Source organism: Hesperophylax consimilis, chromosome 31, assembly GCF_061612785.1.
Source record: "Hesperophylax consimilis isolate HC1 chromosome 31, BYU_Hcon_1.0, whole genome shotgun sequence".
Classification (NCBI taxonomy): domain Eukaryota; kingdom Metazoa; phylum Arthropoda; class Insecta; order Trichoptera; family Limnephilidae; genus Hesperophylax; species Hesperophylax consimilis.
Window position 1 is genome coordinate 6,624,190 of NC_142866.1, and position 18,062 is coordinate 6,642,251.

An 18,062-nucleotide genomic window follows, 5' to 3' on the forward strand; every position below is an offset into this window, starting at 1 on the left:
AATTATGAATTACGTGTCTCTTTCTAATTCATATACATTATGTAAGTTATTAATATTTATTTATTTATTTACACATATACGGCACAACACGTGCCATTAACATACTTATAATAGTACAACAACATGAAGAATAACAGTATAAATGTTAGTAAAATTTAATAAAATAGGTAAAAAGTAAGGTAATAAGTAGTGTATAAAAACTATAATGTATAAAAGTAAATTGTAAAGTGAATAGTTTAAAATATAAAGTATTAAAGTACAAACCATAATTTATTAGGAAAAAGTAAAAATAAAAATAAAAATTTAAAGATTGAAATAAAACAATAAAATGTACCAATAAGATACCTATCTCAAGGTACCGAGAATGATTTAAATATAAAAAGTAATAAATCCTGGATTATGTTAACCGATATGATAAATATCGGTTAACATAATCCGTATATATTGTGTGTGATTCATTCAAAACATTTCAACTTTCCCACGATGGTTTTGCGAAACATTCTATCTTAGATGGAAACTAATTTGCTGACAGAATCGATTTTAAATATCAAGGCCAAATTGCGCATTGTGCATTGAATGGTATGGCTAGGTTCCCGCGGACAATCGATACTCAGGGTGGACGTATTCACCCGGAGCTTTAAATGCAATCTGCTATCACACTGCAATAATTTACTTACGTATTACACACCGAAAGCTTTTACGATTGACCTTAGATCCGAACCGACTAGTCGAACACCGCTACCAGAAATAGTATGGTGATTCTACCTGTGTAGGTTAATGGTATGATCCAACAAGTTAAGAAAAAGGGGAAATGTATAAGCCTTTATTTTCAAAGGTGATGGACGAGATGGCAACTACATTTAGCGGCACAGGGGAATGTTGACTATTTGTGCAAACAAAGTGCTCTCCAATGCATTAGGGTAATGAAATATTTCTTCAAAAGATTATATATATATGTTAATTTACATCAAGCCCACACAGGAGGCCCTTAGGAAAATAAATTCCCTCGCGGCCTATGACATCTTCTCCGTGTGGAGAGTCATTTTAAAGAGAGGAAGTTCTGAGAAGAAAATCGGTATGAGGTTTGGGTAGGAATCTGGGGATCAGTGTGAACAACTATGAATAAATGTATCCCCCCTACCTGGGCGCAAGGCGATGGGTCGAGAGAGACCAAATTAAAAATAGTCCAAATACTAGCAAACTTCGTACAACTAATTGCGATTGCACTATAATAATGCACACCGAATGCTGTTTGGACTACTGCGGAATTGCAGTGCTTTGACGATGTTTGAGGAAGGCCCCATCCACAGCTTCGCCTTCCTCAAAGGCACCGGGTCGCTGCACGATGGTCTCAAAGAAAGACTCTACTAAAAAGTAAAAGCTTCTACTCCTTCATCCGAGCAACCTCTATCATGAACATCTCTAATGGCAGTGATTGCAGGATACCTTTGTCTTCATAAACTGACAAACTTTTTATTGTTGGTTAACGTTTAATAGTTTTATTTTGTGCTTTTTATATTATATTATGTTCCACTTAAGATGATGTCTCATATCGTCTTATTTATCATAGGTATCTCTTATTTGATGTAAATTTAACATTTGTCCCACATATCAATAAATAAAGTTATGAAATGTTTGGGATTTATTAGAACAGTAAAAGATTTTTCGTCACTCGATTATTTTAAGATTCTCTTCACTGCCTTGGTAAGAAGTAATTTAGAATACAATCTAATCTAATATATTATTATTAAAATCAAGAGCGTACAACACAAATTTTTAAAGTTCAATTATAAACACTCATTGACCAATTTAATATGTTAATTTAATGAAATTAATGGATTTAACCGACTAATATTGCAGAAGAATCATGAGGGATTTGGTATTTTTATTCAAATTCGTTAATGGCTTAATGGATGCACCTGACTTAACTAAGCTAATAACGTTCCGAGTACCAAATCGTAACACGAGACTTCCTGGGTTGTTCTTTGTTCATTCATCTAAAATCAACTATGTAATTTAAAATTTTCCTAGCCCAAAGTCTACATAGACGTTTTTATTTAATTTTTTTTCCATACTTATATAAGAAAAAATAAGAAATTTCTAACATATTACATAATTTGTAACTTAATTTTTTTTATGTAAATGTATAATTTACTATTTCTTTCATGATTAGTTTTTTTTTAATCCTAGGTAATACTAACTTTTCTCTCTTATCTCTTTTTTGCATTTGTTGTATTAAGTACATATTACGTTCATTCATTTTACATTTGATTCTACAAAAATATTATTATTTCTTGTATTATTATATTAATTTGAATGCACTACGTTTTGTAACTAATTTATGCTTGTTTAATGTAAAAGCCCTGCGGGCGTCAATGGAAGAATAGACAAATATTTGAATTGTATATTTGACATATTTATTGTTTACGTACTATTACTATTTTTCGCTATTATTTATATTCTACCTATACATATACTGCTGAAAGGAACGTGAGGGGTTTCACTAACCTACAAATATTCCGGAATAAAGAAAATGTGTTTAAAAGGAGAATTTATAGGCGAATATACATAACCTAGATAATGTTTTTACTTTTTCAGGTTACAAGCTGTGAAGGGTCACAAATCCCCGGGAGACTTGCGCATAAACAGGCCAGTTTTCCCAAATAAGAAGCCCAAGGGGTCGCGGTCGTTTCCATGGATCAAAGGGAGCTTTTTTCATTTAGATCGAGAGATATAAATATTATTATCTTCTTAATAGCTGCCAACATAATTAGAGTAAGACCCGGGGGATATTAGTCGCATCAAAACATTTCAAGTTAAGTTCAAACGTTGCTAAGAGAATCTTCAGGGCAAATAAATTACCTATTGAAAACCTTAACACAACATTACAAATAAGAAATTTTGGTTTTCGATTTCATATTTGAACTGGCATCGTGAAGACTTTTAATTAGTTGAAACCCGTGCTCTCCTTATGAAGAATTCTGAGGATTCTTTAGGACGGGTTGTTTCGGAGAATTTGAACAATTCATCAAATTTCAACGTTCATTTTCAAGTTGTTTTTATTTCAGTTTTGTCAAGCAACTAACCTACAATGATATAATAACAGAACTTGAATAGGACTTTCACAGAACCCGTAAATGAACGTTGAAATTTGATGAATTGTTTAAATTCTCCGAAACAACCCGTCCTGTATTGAAAGTTATCGCTGCACTTAATATACAGTGACCTTAATAATATAACAATAATTGTTTTCCAGAAAGTTAAAAGCCATTCCATTAACACAGTTTACTGCATTCGTCCTTGTATTATGATTGAACTATTGTCGGGAGCAGCAGAGTACTTTTCCAATTTCCGCTCATAAGATAACATAGAAAAGTTGGAAGTTTTTATAAAATAAACCAAGCGCAATGAAGTCTATTGTAAAGTTTTGTTGGAACTTATCGCTCCACCAACCGAGAACCCTTGCAACTCATAAAGCTAAATTACTTGCATATTTCTCGAGTTAAATTTCCAAGGATCCATCCAATGTGAGAAATGAAGCAATAAATATAAAATTATAAGGAATTTCCATGGATTATGAAATTGAAACCCTCATTTCCAAGCTAGTACGAAGTGCATACAATAATCAGAATTTTTCCGTTCTATTTAACAATATTGTATTTTCATTTAATTTTATCACTGTTTCTGTGAATAACATTAAGTCGATGCACTACGTAGTAATGCAGAATCATGTGTTTTTGGTTTGAAAATTTGGTCGCCTAGAAAAGATTCAGATGCTTTAATTAAATACTGCGAGTAGAATACATCTTGGCCTTTGAAATAATCGAGTATTTTTTAGATGGCGATAAGGTTTAAATTCCCGCTTAACACCATCCGCCTGTTTTGATTTATGCAAGAAAAAAACATGGCCAAACAATGCCTTTTATTTTATTTTGTGGATGTTTAGGCATAAATATTTCTTTTTTTTCGATCATTTTATAAATAACTTAATTTGCCACATTATACAATAAAATCATAACCGAAAATGGGTTCGTAAGTAGGAGATTTTGAACTTTAAAGCAGTTTTCATAGGCCTTATACATTATTTTTTTCTGGGCTTATAAAAAGACTTATCTAAAAATACTCTATTATTTCAAAGGCCAAGATGTATTCTACTCGCAGTATTTAATTAAAGCATCTGAAACATTTTTAGGCGACCAAATTTTCAAACTGATTGATGCATGATTGAAAACTGATTGAAACATGATTTTGCATTACTACGTATGGCATCGCCTTAAAGGCTTTACACATCTCCCTGCAATCGGGGGCGATTTAGGGAGAGTGGTAGAGGGTGTATAATTGGAACCTTTTCTACACACCCGCCCCTGCCGCAGTCTAAAATTAAAATCTTAAAATCTAAAGTCTTTAACATTCCAGGTCATCTGTAGAAAATCAGGACTCGTTGATTTCATTAAAGTGAATTATTTTTAAGAAATTTTGACTTCTGTGTACTTTGAATTATGTTCTAGCTCTGTATAGTTTTAGATTTATGCATGAATTTTTGAGGCAAAAGGATAACATTATTTTCTGGAATGTATGAATGAATTTAAAAAGTATCACTAAGGCCCCGTAGTGAGCGTTCAAAAGGTTTGAAAGGGAGATGTAAATACGAATGTTAGAGGGAGCGCGCTAATTTAGAAAAACGATAATAATTAGCGAAACTGGTGAAAATATTTTATCAAAGTCTCTCGACAAATGCTTTAGTTGCATTTAAAGTTCACTACATACCTATAACATATTAAATAATAACAGAACAAGACGTGTTTATAATAATTTTCGGAGCTCACGATGCGATTTTTTTCTATCGAAGGATTCTCATATAATTACCGTTTCGGCATTACCAATATATATACATAATATATAAATAAGTGTTAAAGAGAAATTAGTTATAAATCGATAGAAATTCGGAATGCTGAGGTTTCGTAAGTCTACCGCAAGTTAAGGACGTTGTTTATTCAGTAGGTAATGTACGATGGCAGTTTAGAACAGTCCAATAAATATAATTAAATTGTCCATTATTTTAAACGCATTTGCACGGTAGTTCGGTTTTTAACAATCTGAAAAAATAAACCCGTAAAAAAAATGTTTTACTAGGTATAATACACCTATTTACAATGATCGACCTAGTCGCGCCATCTCTTGGGCCGGCTAGAAGTTTTTTGTTTGACTAAGAATTAATCCTTCCTTCCAAGTGACTGGCTGTTAAAAAGTTGAAAGCATGCATTGACAAACAATCTATCTGGCAAGTTTTTCTGCGGGAAGCGGATTCATTTCCACTTCATTGAAATTCAAATGGAAAAAGTAATTTAATAGCTTGGTAATGCCAAGGTACAGGTGAATAAGAGTGTCATTGCTTACAACAGATGTGTTATAAGCCTTTTAAAGTATAAATAACTAATCAACCATCTCCGTAGGGGCAGGCAGAGATAGTAGACCGCCATACAGCTCTGTCTCGGCGCACGCTTTTTGCATCATTCAAACATCGTCTCATACATACTCTTCTGTCATTTCGACTTTTGATGGGCTGAGACTCCATTAAAAATAAAAATAAATTTCATAGACTTCATAAAACAGTTTTTCACCAATACATTACAAATGTAGATTATAATATAAAGGTAAAGTAAATGAGAATAAACAAATTGTAGCAATAACAAATACACACTAGAAGAAATATATTACATACGTGTATAAAAAAAAATACTAAAGATCGATAGTCTGCATCAAAGATGCAAGAAATGCTTTGTAATATTTAATCTATAATGGCCACAGTGCGCTTTTTACTACCCTTTTCTCACTCCTAAGGCCGTAGAAAAAAATTCTTGTAATACGTTTAAGAATTTTCCTACATAAGAAAATGTGTAAACGTATAAGAGTACAGTCCTGAGAATAAATTATGCTTTTCGCGACCTACTGACCTACTTTACAGAACTGCGCGCGCAACGCGCTAGCGGTGACGTCACGCCAGAGTGCCGCGAACAAAAAGCACTTGCTGGCTTCTCAGAATTGAATCGTCAGCGAGGTTATGAAATCACTCTTTTGATGGTTGAATATGGTTACGTTAATACAAATGAAATATAAAGAGTAGTTAAAAAGTTTATATTTCTTTATTCGTAAAATATTATATTATTTTCAGACTTATCTTTCGTGTATTATATTCATAAATAACAATACGTGTCAGAACAGAATGTTTTTCAAAGGTTTCCATAAAAAAATGTTAAAATTAATAATATTTGTGATGATTTGGACTTTTTTGATGTGAAAACCTAACAGTTTTAAATTGATAACTATTTTGATGCATGGGTAAAAATAGTACGGTTGATAAATTTATAATATTTCGTAATGGAATATCTACACACATGAAGTATATATTTCAATACAGATCAATGTAACTCTTTTTATACATATACATATATAATAATCACAAGGTATGTTATTCTAATAATATGCAAGGTATTATCTTTCCCAGAGCGAGATACAAATCTATTTTTTGGCGTGTTTAAAAATTAATTAAGGCGAAGCTTAGTGCCAAATCACTATTTTGATTAATCTTTATAACGAATTGGTGTACATTATGAATACCAAAAAATATGCTTTAGATAAATTGAAGGTTTTCCTATCGCTTCGCTTGAGAAGAATACAAATAAAATAATAAATTACTAAATACAAAATATAAATGTAAACTACTAAAAAACAATCTTTTTTTCAATAGAAATGTATGAAGGGATAAAGGAAACAACTTTAAAAAAATACATTATTATAGCTAAGATTATCTGTGACAGTTTCACTTGATTAACTTTTTGGCTTTCTTATAAAATAATTTAGAAAATAAATAAAAAAACAGTTTTTTGCTTGAAATCGAACGCTTCTAGACTCCGTTTGTCAAGCGATTTTAATGCCTATTACATACAATATAAGGTATACCAAGAATAGAGTCACGTGGGGTAACCGTACGCGGAGTGTAAGTGTTCGCAGTGATGTTTCCGACAAGATTGTGCCTGTTAAGCGCCCGCGCGTTCCTTAATTCAGTAGCCTTCTGGATCGCGCCGAAGCAGGACATGTGTACAGTGGATGCTGATTTGTCAATAAAAACTGGTAGGTAAATTACTTTTTTTCGTGCTTTTCTTAAATTTTTCATCTCTGTTACCGATGTGTGCTATTGTGTAACCAGCTATGTCAGAGCGACGTGGTCTATGATAATTTTTAGTGAAATATTGTTAGTTAGACGGGTGCAAAGTGATAATTCTAATAAAGATAACCACTAATCTGATTTTTAAAGTATATTGAATTTTGGTGTGATGGGGTAAGTGTGCTGGGGTAAGCGTTCGCAGTTGGACGAGTGCGAACACTTACCCCAATAGATAAAATTGATTTTATAGCATAATATTTCAACTCTCGTTATTTTTTACAGTGAAATATGCCGCGTGTATACGCGAGAAAGCACCCGGATAGGTCAGTTTGCACTCAAGAGCAGATTGAAACTGCAAAAAGGCTTAGGAAAGAGGGAAAGAGCCAGCGGGCTGCTGCAGATATTGTTGGGATCAGTGAAGCCACTCTGCGTAAACGCCTAAAACTAAAATTAATAGTAACTTCAATGGGGAGATATCGTCCGACATTTACATCAGATAAAGATGTAGATTTTTAGATAAATAGATGCTCAATTTATCGTTCAGATGTCATTTTTTTGTGAAACTATTGATCTAATAATTATTCATTTATTTTCAGGCCGAAATCGTTGATTATTGTAAAAAAACTGACGAAATGTTCTACGGCCTGATTATGCGGACAATGAGAAAAATTGTTTACGAGTATGCTGAAATCAACAAGATCGAGAACAGATTTGACAACATTACAAAAACGGCTGGCAAGGATTGGGTGTATGGATTTCTAAAACGTAACCCTGTTTTAGCTTTAAGACAGACTACTCCCACAAGTATTGCGAGAGCTATTGGGTTTAACGTTGTTCAAGTTCGGCGGTTTTACGCAAACTGAAAAATGCTTGCAAGTCGGAAATAATTACCTCAAGTCCCTATAAAAAGAAACTTCAGCAGAAGCAGACAGATGCAGATGCAAAAATCGTCCGAAAACCAATATTTAAAACTATGGAAATCGGACGACCACCTCTTTTCAAGAAAGTCACACCACAAAGAATCACCACAAAGCGTAAGGCGGGAGATTCCAGCGTGCATAACAAAAACAGGCTTCTAAGGACTATTTTTGCCCACAATGCAAGGAGAAATATCGAGATCCACCAACAGAAGATTGGATAGAATGTATTGTGTGTAAAGCATGGTGGCATGAGAACTGCACAGACTACGATAAGGAGCAATTTAAGTGTGATAATTGCAATGGGGGGTAACTCTTCGCGGTGCGAACACTTACCCTACGGTATGCGTATACTTACCCCGCACACGGGGTAAGTGTACGCAATCGACATGCATGTAAACTTTTTTATATAACTGTTTGATTTATGAACCATATGAAGTTTTTATGGTTGTTTGAGATGCCTTAATAATCGATCATATTAATAATCAAAAAAATTGAGTAAAATACCTAAAGCTTTTTAATACAAAAATCCCAATGTAAAAATTGCGCACGGTTACCCCACGTGACTCTATACACATTTTTGGCTTTGAGCTTCCTCTTAAATACGTAATTGTCGAGTGGATTAAAGCATTGTCCCGGTAAGACAGAGATTCTGAGCACGATTCCCAGTTAAGCTTATTTTTTTTCGTCTTATTCTGTTTGTATTAACTTCTTTAATGATGAATATTTATTTCGGAGATTGTTTTTACATTATCAAGTATATTTCAATTAAATTAATTATGATGGGGTGAATGTTACCGAAATCAGCATGGAAGAGATAAAAATATGAATCAAACGTATGAAGAATGATAAGGCTGTCGTTTTTGACAATACTGCTACTGAATACTTAAAAGGAGACTTTTCATTTTATTGTATTCTAAACATGCTTAGATAGATGCGGTCAAGTCACTAGCTATTAAACTTAGTTATAAGCCACAAGTAATAAGTTATAAGAAGTCATAGGAATACGTTAAATGTATAAACTAAGTTGTTAAGCGCCCTTGAGGTGATTTTCCCACGAAACCGGCGCTATACAAATAATCCAATCATTAAATCAGCCTTACCATACAAAATAAGGAAAATAATGAAACTGCGTAACTTTCTATCATTGGAAAATTTAACCTCAGTCTACTACGCATTAGTACAATCGAATCTCCAATACGGTGTAACCAGTTGAGGATCCGCATACAAAACTAATCTCCTACCTATTGAAATTGCACAACGGATGATTGTTAAAATAATATTGAAAAACCTAGAGATTATCCAACTCAACTTATATTTGAAGAATTTAAAGTAAAAAATTTAATGATCTTATCCGAAAAAACATAATAATTCAAATAATAAAGTTTAAAAAAATCACAGTTTTTCAACTGAAAGACTTATTTTTCTAAAAGACTTACTTTCTGAAAGACTTACTTTTTCTTTATATTTATTTTGAAAGACTTACTCGTCAAAAACATATATATTTCCAATACAAAAATGTAGCACATCATTAGCACAACATCATAACACATCAATACACACAAGGCAAAAAAATACTTTAATAACCTACCTGATAATATCAGTAAAATCGAAGACGACAAAACCCTACTCAAAGCGATCAAAGAACATTTCTTATTAATAAGAATACTTACATAATAATGTTCAACTCGATACTCAGCATCTCTTTTAAACACAAGCGTCTGCTTCCATAAAAGAGTAACATCAAAAAAAAAAAAAAATTGTGAAAACTAATTTTTATATATCATTATTGTTGGCAAATATTATTATACATTGTAAACTGTTTAATTATTAAATAAAAAAATATATATTATTAAGTTTAATAGGTCAACAACAAAAGTCGGAAAGAAGGAAATGATTGTTCAACTATGATGATTAAATTAAACCTTATTTTATCTTTAAATGGCTAATTTATATATATATTTATTTTAATTTCAGTAGAGCGGCAACAATCTCTCATCCCTTTCCTCCCCCATCCCCCTACAACGACAAAACCTGTCTATCACTCTATCCGTCCTGTATACTTATAAACACATATATTCATGTATAATACATTATATAGGTTTATTACATTTGTTCTACTTGCAATTTTATACTGGTTACTTAGTTCGGCTTTTAAATTTGTTACTTAGTCCCGCTTTTTATATTTTAGTCTACATTCACTATATATATTACCAATTCAACCATCTGTGAAAATTTATAATTGGTCTGTTTATTTTCCATCCTCCTTTGTATATTAAATCCAGACTGTTTGTGTTCCTTAAAATAAATAAAATTGTGCATCGATTTTCCAAGCCAATTGTAAAACTTAATACTATTATTAATATGCAGATTAGCACCATTGCGCCAAGCTTTAGACTCGATGTAGGCTACGCAAACAGTAAAGCACTGCACTGCTCCAATATTTGTAACAGTCATATACCGAGTTAATGTATATTAAGCTTCAACGTGTTGCACCAAGCGCCGGAATGTAAAGCTCTTGCTTATATTTGCAGACGTTAACGATTTGCGTAAACACAACGAAAGTCGAACAAGTATAAATATCGAACCATTACTATTCGTCGACGTTTACATCAATAATATAGGATTTTTTTATAATCAGAAAAACAGACATTTCTAACATATTCAATATGGCAAGTGGAATTGAATAGAGAAAAGAAAAACTTAAAAAAAAAACATTTCTTTAAATAATTTCAATATCATCTACAGGCTTTTTTTAAGTTTTCCTTTTATAAATTCCAATAATATTATTACCATTAACGAGACGGCGCAAATACCTACGGTTATTTTGGCTTAATTAATGATCTATGACTGCTTTTATGTACACTACACATTGATTTATTAAACGAATTAGCTGACGTATACCCGGCGTTGCTCTGGGACTTTTAACTGGTTTGGGGTAAAGTTTTGAGGTTGTGAATTCTACCCGACAACTGGTTGCATGTTTAACATATTATTATATTTACTGTAATAAGTATTTGTTACACTTAACCGTGCCATGTCTTCGTGCGTTCTCAACCTCTTCAAAGATTCACTTCCAAGTCATACATTCTCTTTACTCTCCATTTTCTTCGTTCAACACTTACATCTCATTTTACAATAAATAATTTTGTGATTCACTTCATGTAGTTACTACTACTACTACTGTACACCGCATTGTTACTATTAAAAAACTACATTATATCGACTTTAATTCGATTACCTATCTTATTCCAGTGCAGATATAATACGTTAAGCCTTCTTCGGGCATCCCTATCTTCTACCATTCAAATTAGTCATCATCATCATCACTTTTGGCTCTACAACCCCTGGTGGGTCTTGGCCTCCTCAAGAGTCTTCCTCCACTCATCTCGGTCCAGCGCCAGCTCTCTCCAGTTTCGAAGCTCCAAGGCAGATAAATCTTTGAGGACGTTGTCGCTCCATCTTAACATTGGCCTTCCCAGGCTCCTTCTGCCTATCGGTCTTGAGCTCAGCAGGGACTTTGGTTCTTGATGCTCGGTCATTCTCTCCACATGACCTAGCCACCGAAGTCTTCCCAGTTTTATGAATTTTGTGACGTTTAGCTCCTCCATTCAAATTAGTACTACCTTCAAACACTTCTGACACGTATAAGAACAAACTATGAAATTTTGAGCAAAATTGGTCTAGTAGTATAACCATCTGTAGGGGTCAAACCGAGATATATTAATTTTACTTAATAAAGATTTATTAAGTATCCGTCTGGAGCTAGTGCGACCATGGAATCCCCAGTCCCCAATGAAGGTATGTTGTGAGACTGAAGGTAGTCGGGAAAAGGAAAGTGTGGAACGAAGTAAGAAACGTATTAATTCTGGATGGTGGTCTTTCACCAGTGCGATGATACGAGTATCTTCCACCCTGGAACGAGCCGCAAATATGCTAAATATTATTTTTAATTAATTGTGAGGCAAACAAATTAATTAATTATTTTTATTTAAACTAATCTATTTTTTTTAAATACATCTTTCAGAACCAACGGTTCCTTCATCATGATAAAAGGTAGGTAGATACAGGTACTGCAAATTATGACACATGTTAACAACAACAATTATTCTTAATTGGCAGTGTACTTTGAATCCTTAAAAGAACTTTTGATTCAGAAAAGCGTAGATATATTTTTTATTTATTTATTTAAAAGCTATGTATTTTATTTTTTTTTACATTTTTACAAGAAAATGTATATATATATATATATATATATATATATATATATATATATATAGAGATTTTGATTATATGCGTAGTCTTCCTCACTAGGAGATCCTGTGTTGAGGGGGACTAGGTTTTGGAAGTTTTCAGCAAATTCTATGATTCAACTTCATGTTTTGGGTAAGTATTTCCATAAACTTCTACGACGATGTTTTAAGTATGCTAGTAAGTTCTTTATCCGGTAGTTCCTTAAGCCAAGATTTAACGTCCTTAATGTAGTTATTTTTTGTTTTGAATTGTTTGATACTAAGTGGGAGTTTGTTATATACCTTTACTGCTAAAAATTCAGAGCTTCTTTGTTCAAAGGTAGAGTTACAGTTTGGTATATTTAGGACGGGTTGTTTCGGAGAATCTGAACAATTCATCAAATTTCAACGTTCATTTTCAAGTTCTGTGAAACATTTTTTCAAGTTCTGTTTTTATTTCAGTTTTGTCAAGCAACTAGCCTACAATGATATAAAAACAGAACTTGAATAAGTCTTTCACAGAACCCGAAAATGAACGTTGAAATTTGATGAATTGTTCAGATTCTCCGAAACAACCCGTCCTTAGTATCTCTGTTTGGCTCTGGTTTTATGAGTATGTAAGGTGTTTGCCTGTAAATCATTTTTGAGGTGATGTACCAGAATGTTTTTGGCATAGATTTTCTGTATATTTAGAACTTCAAATTGTTTAAAAATTTCTGTTGACTCCTTATGGGAACTTTCATTATGGTCTTTATGATGCAATTCTGAGTTACCTTCAGTTTTTTAATGTGTTTTGATGCTGCTGAACCCCATCCGATTATCCCATATTCCAATTTAGAGTGGCATAAAGCATAGTATACTCTCTTTAAATCCCTAGTTGACAAAATGTTTCGTAATTTTCTGAAGAAGTATATGAGTTTTGTTAGTTTTTTTGAGGTTCAATCAATGTGTGAATCCCAATGTAGTTTTATCGTCAATTTCGATCCCAAGATGTTTAATGCTTTTGGTTTGTGTTATATTATAATGGTAGTTTAAAAAATAAATTTTTTACATGAATTAAATTTATTTGCGCACGCTGTGATCTGAACCGAGCCTTAGACAGAGTCTTTCTTCTCGACCACGGAGGCCGTCTTGATGCATATACGAAATGAACACGAATAAGGATATCGTAGTGAGAAAAAAAAAACTTGTATCCTATTCGACATTGCATTTATATAGTGTGAATAATAAGTAATCCTAATGTAAGCAATTTGTGTTGACTCTGCCCGATGCACGCTAAATCAACAACTACACACCCGACGTAACGCGGCGTCGTCCAATCAATTGTGCTGTCGCCTTGCATATAAACAGCAAGCATTTAAATAACATTAAAACTGAGCTCATTCACGACATACGACACACCATATAGCATATGAGCTAGAGGAAGCAATTAATGTCTTAGAGAGAGGAACACATTTTATAAAACATAAACAAAAAAGATATATAATACAGGGTTTTCCAATGAGAGGTTTTATTTTGAAAAGCCCGCTATTTCGGTAGACGCTACATTTGAAGCTGTCATTTTTTGACATTTGACAAGTAGAAACTACGTCATCAATAAAAATGGTACGATACACGCTTCAACAACGCATTGAAATTATCAAAATCCACTTTTGAGTGAATCAAATGCAAATCATCGTGTGTGATGAGGCCCATTTCCACCTCGGTGGCTTCGTCAACAAGCATTGTTGACAACAAACAACAACTGTCGCATCTGGGGCTCAGAAAACCCAAGAGTTAAGCGGTTTATGGTCCGGCGGAGTCATTGGACCTTACTTTTTCGAAAATGAGGCTGGAGCAATAGTTACGGTGAATGGATTGCGCTATCGAGAGATGATTAATGATTTTTTACGGCCGGAATTGGATGGTATTGATCTGGCCACACAAGCAACGAAACCATTGATCTTTTACGATTGAATATCAAAATAACACCACTTATTGGAAAACCCTGTATTATTTATAGGTTCTAGTAATTACGGGGACCAGCACAGTGAAATCGATAGCTTTACAATTCGGATCGATAGGAAATCTACCAACTCTTTTGTTTTGTTTGTATGTTTTTATTTAGTTACATTTTTATATCTAGTATAAACCTTTTAACAATTTATTTATATAACTCTTGCAACCAGTTTTTCACATATTATTATTCCGTTTGATATGCATTTAGACTTTTAAAAAGTCAAGGTATCCTATTGAGGTGATTTTGCACAAAAACGGCGCTAACGCTAAATCGGATATGTTTATCCGAGACACTATCTAAGTTAAAAACCAATTTCATTAGAATCTTTTTTTAATTTCCATTTAAAACGGTAGATGCCAAAAATATGTGAAAATAAATTGCATGGTGATATTTTTAATTTTGAATTTGAAATATCGCACCTCCGGTGCTAAACTGTCACTTATGCAAGTTTTGTCAAAATTGATCTAAGTATGAGAAAAAATAACTAATGTACCTCTTTACTTGGTGTGTCATCGTCATTTGTGTAGTGCGTATAATTTCCGCGTGAGGGTAGTTATGTCGTTATGGTTTTGGTGCAAATCTAACCTCCGCTGGGAGAAACAACGTTTGATTGGTTAGTTGCGCGCGGCACCCCGCGCACGAATAGCAGTCTCCTGGAGCTACAACGCCACTAAGGTAATTGTGACAATTCATTTTTATGATTTTGGAGCAATTACAACACTTAAGTTGGTTGTGACATGAAATAATAAAGATACTTGTGTACGTAGTGACATTGTTTCCCCAACCCTTATGTTTTATGGTATACTCTTTCGCTGCAGTAGCTGGTCCAGTTTCCTCACCACCTGGGATTCTTGCTGCAGAGTCTCCATCCTCTACCTTCGTCGAATGTCACAGCGGTGCTGCCAAGGTCTGGAATCCATGAGAGGACATTGTGTCAGCGCTCTATTAGCAGCAGACACATACCTGGAAGGATGACGAACCTCGTGCTGGCACTGTTGGTGGACGCGGTGGACTCTCTCGCTGCAGCAGCCGGTCCAGTTTCCTCACCACCTAGGATTCTTGCAGCAGACTCTCCATCTCCGTGTCACCTGTTTCTGTACTTCATTTTATTTAACTTAATTTCAATTTGTAATATTTATATATTTTTTTTTGTAATATCTGCATTAACTGTACAGCGCCCCTGAGGTGATATTTCGCAAAAGCGGCGCTATAAAAATCATCCAATAAATAAATATAAAGTTTTCGTTCGATTAACAATTGTGACAATGTTCCTGATTCGTGGGGCGAAGAAGACGGGTAAACCATTTGTGGTAAAAGAAATGAATTACGATGATTTCTTTGATTTGAAGTCACTTGAGGAAAGCATGAAGTTCAATATAGCAAAAATTTAAACGGAGATGTAATCAAAACTGGTTATATTAAATGCATTAAATTCACAAAGAATTGTGAAAATTACCAATATCGAACAACTTACAAAACTGAAAACTGGGAGGAAGCAAAAGCTATAATTCAACCAAGAGGAAAAAAATTACGCGGAAGTAGAGGCAACTCCCAAAGAATAGATCACATTCCCTTCAAGCAAGCATACACTTCAAAAATACCAATTACAGAACGCAAAAAGCGTGATTTATTGCAATTAGTGGAGGCAAATATCATACCAAGATACTATGAAAGTTTCTATAATGATCTCATTTAATTTTTTGTGCTTCTAACATTCTATAAATTCACATTTCCACTTGCAGGGAAAACAAGTTTATTGAAACCACATCGTTAAAGACTCCCTGATTTTCCTGTGAATGTAACAATAAATTTAAGGTTTTTGTTTTTTTAAGAGTACCCAATTAGTACAAAATTAATGCTAATTAAAATAATAATAATAAGTAAAAGAAATTGTATTTGTTTGATACTGTTGTTAATTGCGTAATTATAGTATTTAAATAGGAACCATACGTGACCAATGACTGATTTAATATGAAACGTCGCTGAAAACCGTTCGTAAAATGATAAGAAGACAGATTAAAAAGTCTGATTAATAGTAAAGTTCTGTAGAATTAAGAAAGTTTGTTATACTGCTTTGATATTTTAATTAATAAAACTTTAGAAAAGTATGATATCGTGTTTTGATTGTTATGACATAATTGCCTGGTAAATTGTTGTCTAGTGCCATAATGTCACTTCTGGGAGGGTAGTAAATTTAAAATGTTTATATTGTTTTATTACAAAGTTGTGAGACGTTTGCTTTTACTTTGATATGAAGTTTAAAGTTGTAGTTTAAATAATTACCAGTTCATTTTTTAGACAAGAAGAACTATACATTATAATAGGATGTCGAATTTTCAAACGCTTCTCCTGAAAAATTACATTATTTGCATAAGTGACAGTTTAGCACCGGAGGTGCGAATATGATATCAACAAATATGACGCTCAATAAATAGGTCCCAATTGTCGAGTGGTTTAAGACGCTTTTCTCAGAAAGAGATCCTGGGTTCAATTCTAATTTTGGCCGTTATCTTTTATTTTTCTGTGTCTTGTTCTGTTTCATGTTTCGTTTAGATGTATTAGTATTATCTTCTTCTTCAATGTTATATTACATTGATGGGTACAATCTTCAAAATAAGTTAAAAAAAAGTTGTTCCTGAATAAAAATAATATATTTATAGGTGGTAAATAAATGTGGTACTGAAAGTATCTCATGCCGCAAATATAACTAATATTATTTAAAAGGATTACGTTGTGAAATAACACAAATCAATCAAATAAAATTTAGTTGCGCACGCCGGGATTTGAACCCGCGACCTCCGGATTACTAGTCGAGAGCCTTCCCTATGGACCACGGAGGCAGTCAAATCTGAATAGCCAGGTACTTCACTACCTTCCTCTTCCCGCATTATTCCCCTCCACACTACCTCTGGCCTCACAACATACCCCAATTAGGGATGCCGTAGTCTCACAGACTTTTGAGCAGTTGGTACTCTTGGGAGGTACTCACATGAAAAATACTAGACGGGAAAAACTTTAAACATAAAAAAAATATCTAGTTGATTGTGAAAAAATACTAATATAAGTGATTCCAAACTAAAAGCAGAAAGTTTTATAAAATTCGGGCGAAGCCGGGAGAAGTCAGTACCCATTACTAGCAACCTGTAATACATCGCTCTAGTTTACAATACTGGAATTATAAATTCCACGTTCCATTTTAATCCGTCAATAGAAAAGCGTGCAATCAACATAACGATGATTAAATTAATAAAACAGAACCTACATTGCATGCTCCACTTCCATGCTCTACTCCAAATACAACCATTGTTTCATACCTACACCAAGGCGGATGACATTAAACCGGAAAATTGGAAATCACCGCTAAATATCCATTTCTTGTCATCAGCCTGAAAATCCTTCGAAAATATACACCTTTTTTGTAAAAAGGTTTAAATTTAAATGCTGGATGTGTGGAATATCGGCAAACAAATGGTTGAGCTCTTTTACAAGTTGGCATTTTGCAGACGGTGGTGGTTTGAAAATGGCGCGCTCATTGGGTGCGTGCGCAGTTCCCTTAAAGACTACAGTGTGATCTGAGTATTATCGAATAAGTCATACATTCATATTTTTAAGCGGCGATGACTTTGAAATAATTGATTTTAGGTACATTATTTAAAGAAAAACTAAGCAACAGTCTATTGAAAAAGTAAAAAAAAAGACATCGAAACGTCATTAATAAGATTTCCATTGGAATTTTGAAGAAATGTTGC

General features: G+C 33.5%; 1 protein-coding gene across 1 annotated transcript in view; it reads right to left on the reverse strand.

Annotated features, from left to right (window-relative positions):
- Positions 1-18,062, reverse strand: part of ftz-f1 (ftz transcription factor 1) — a 291,635-nt gene that overhangs the window by 223,138 nt on the left and 50,435 nt on the right. The gene's annotated exons all lie outside the window — the stretch shown is intronic.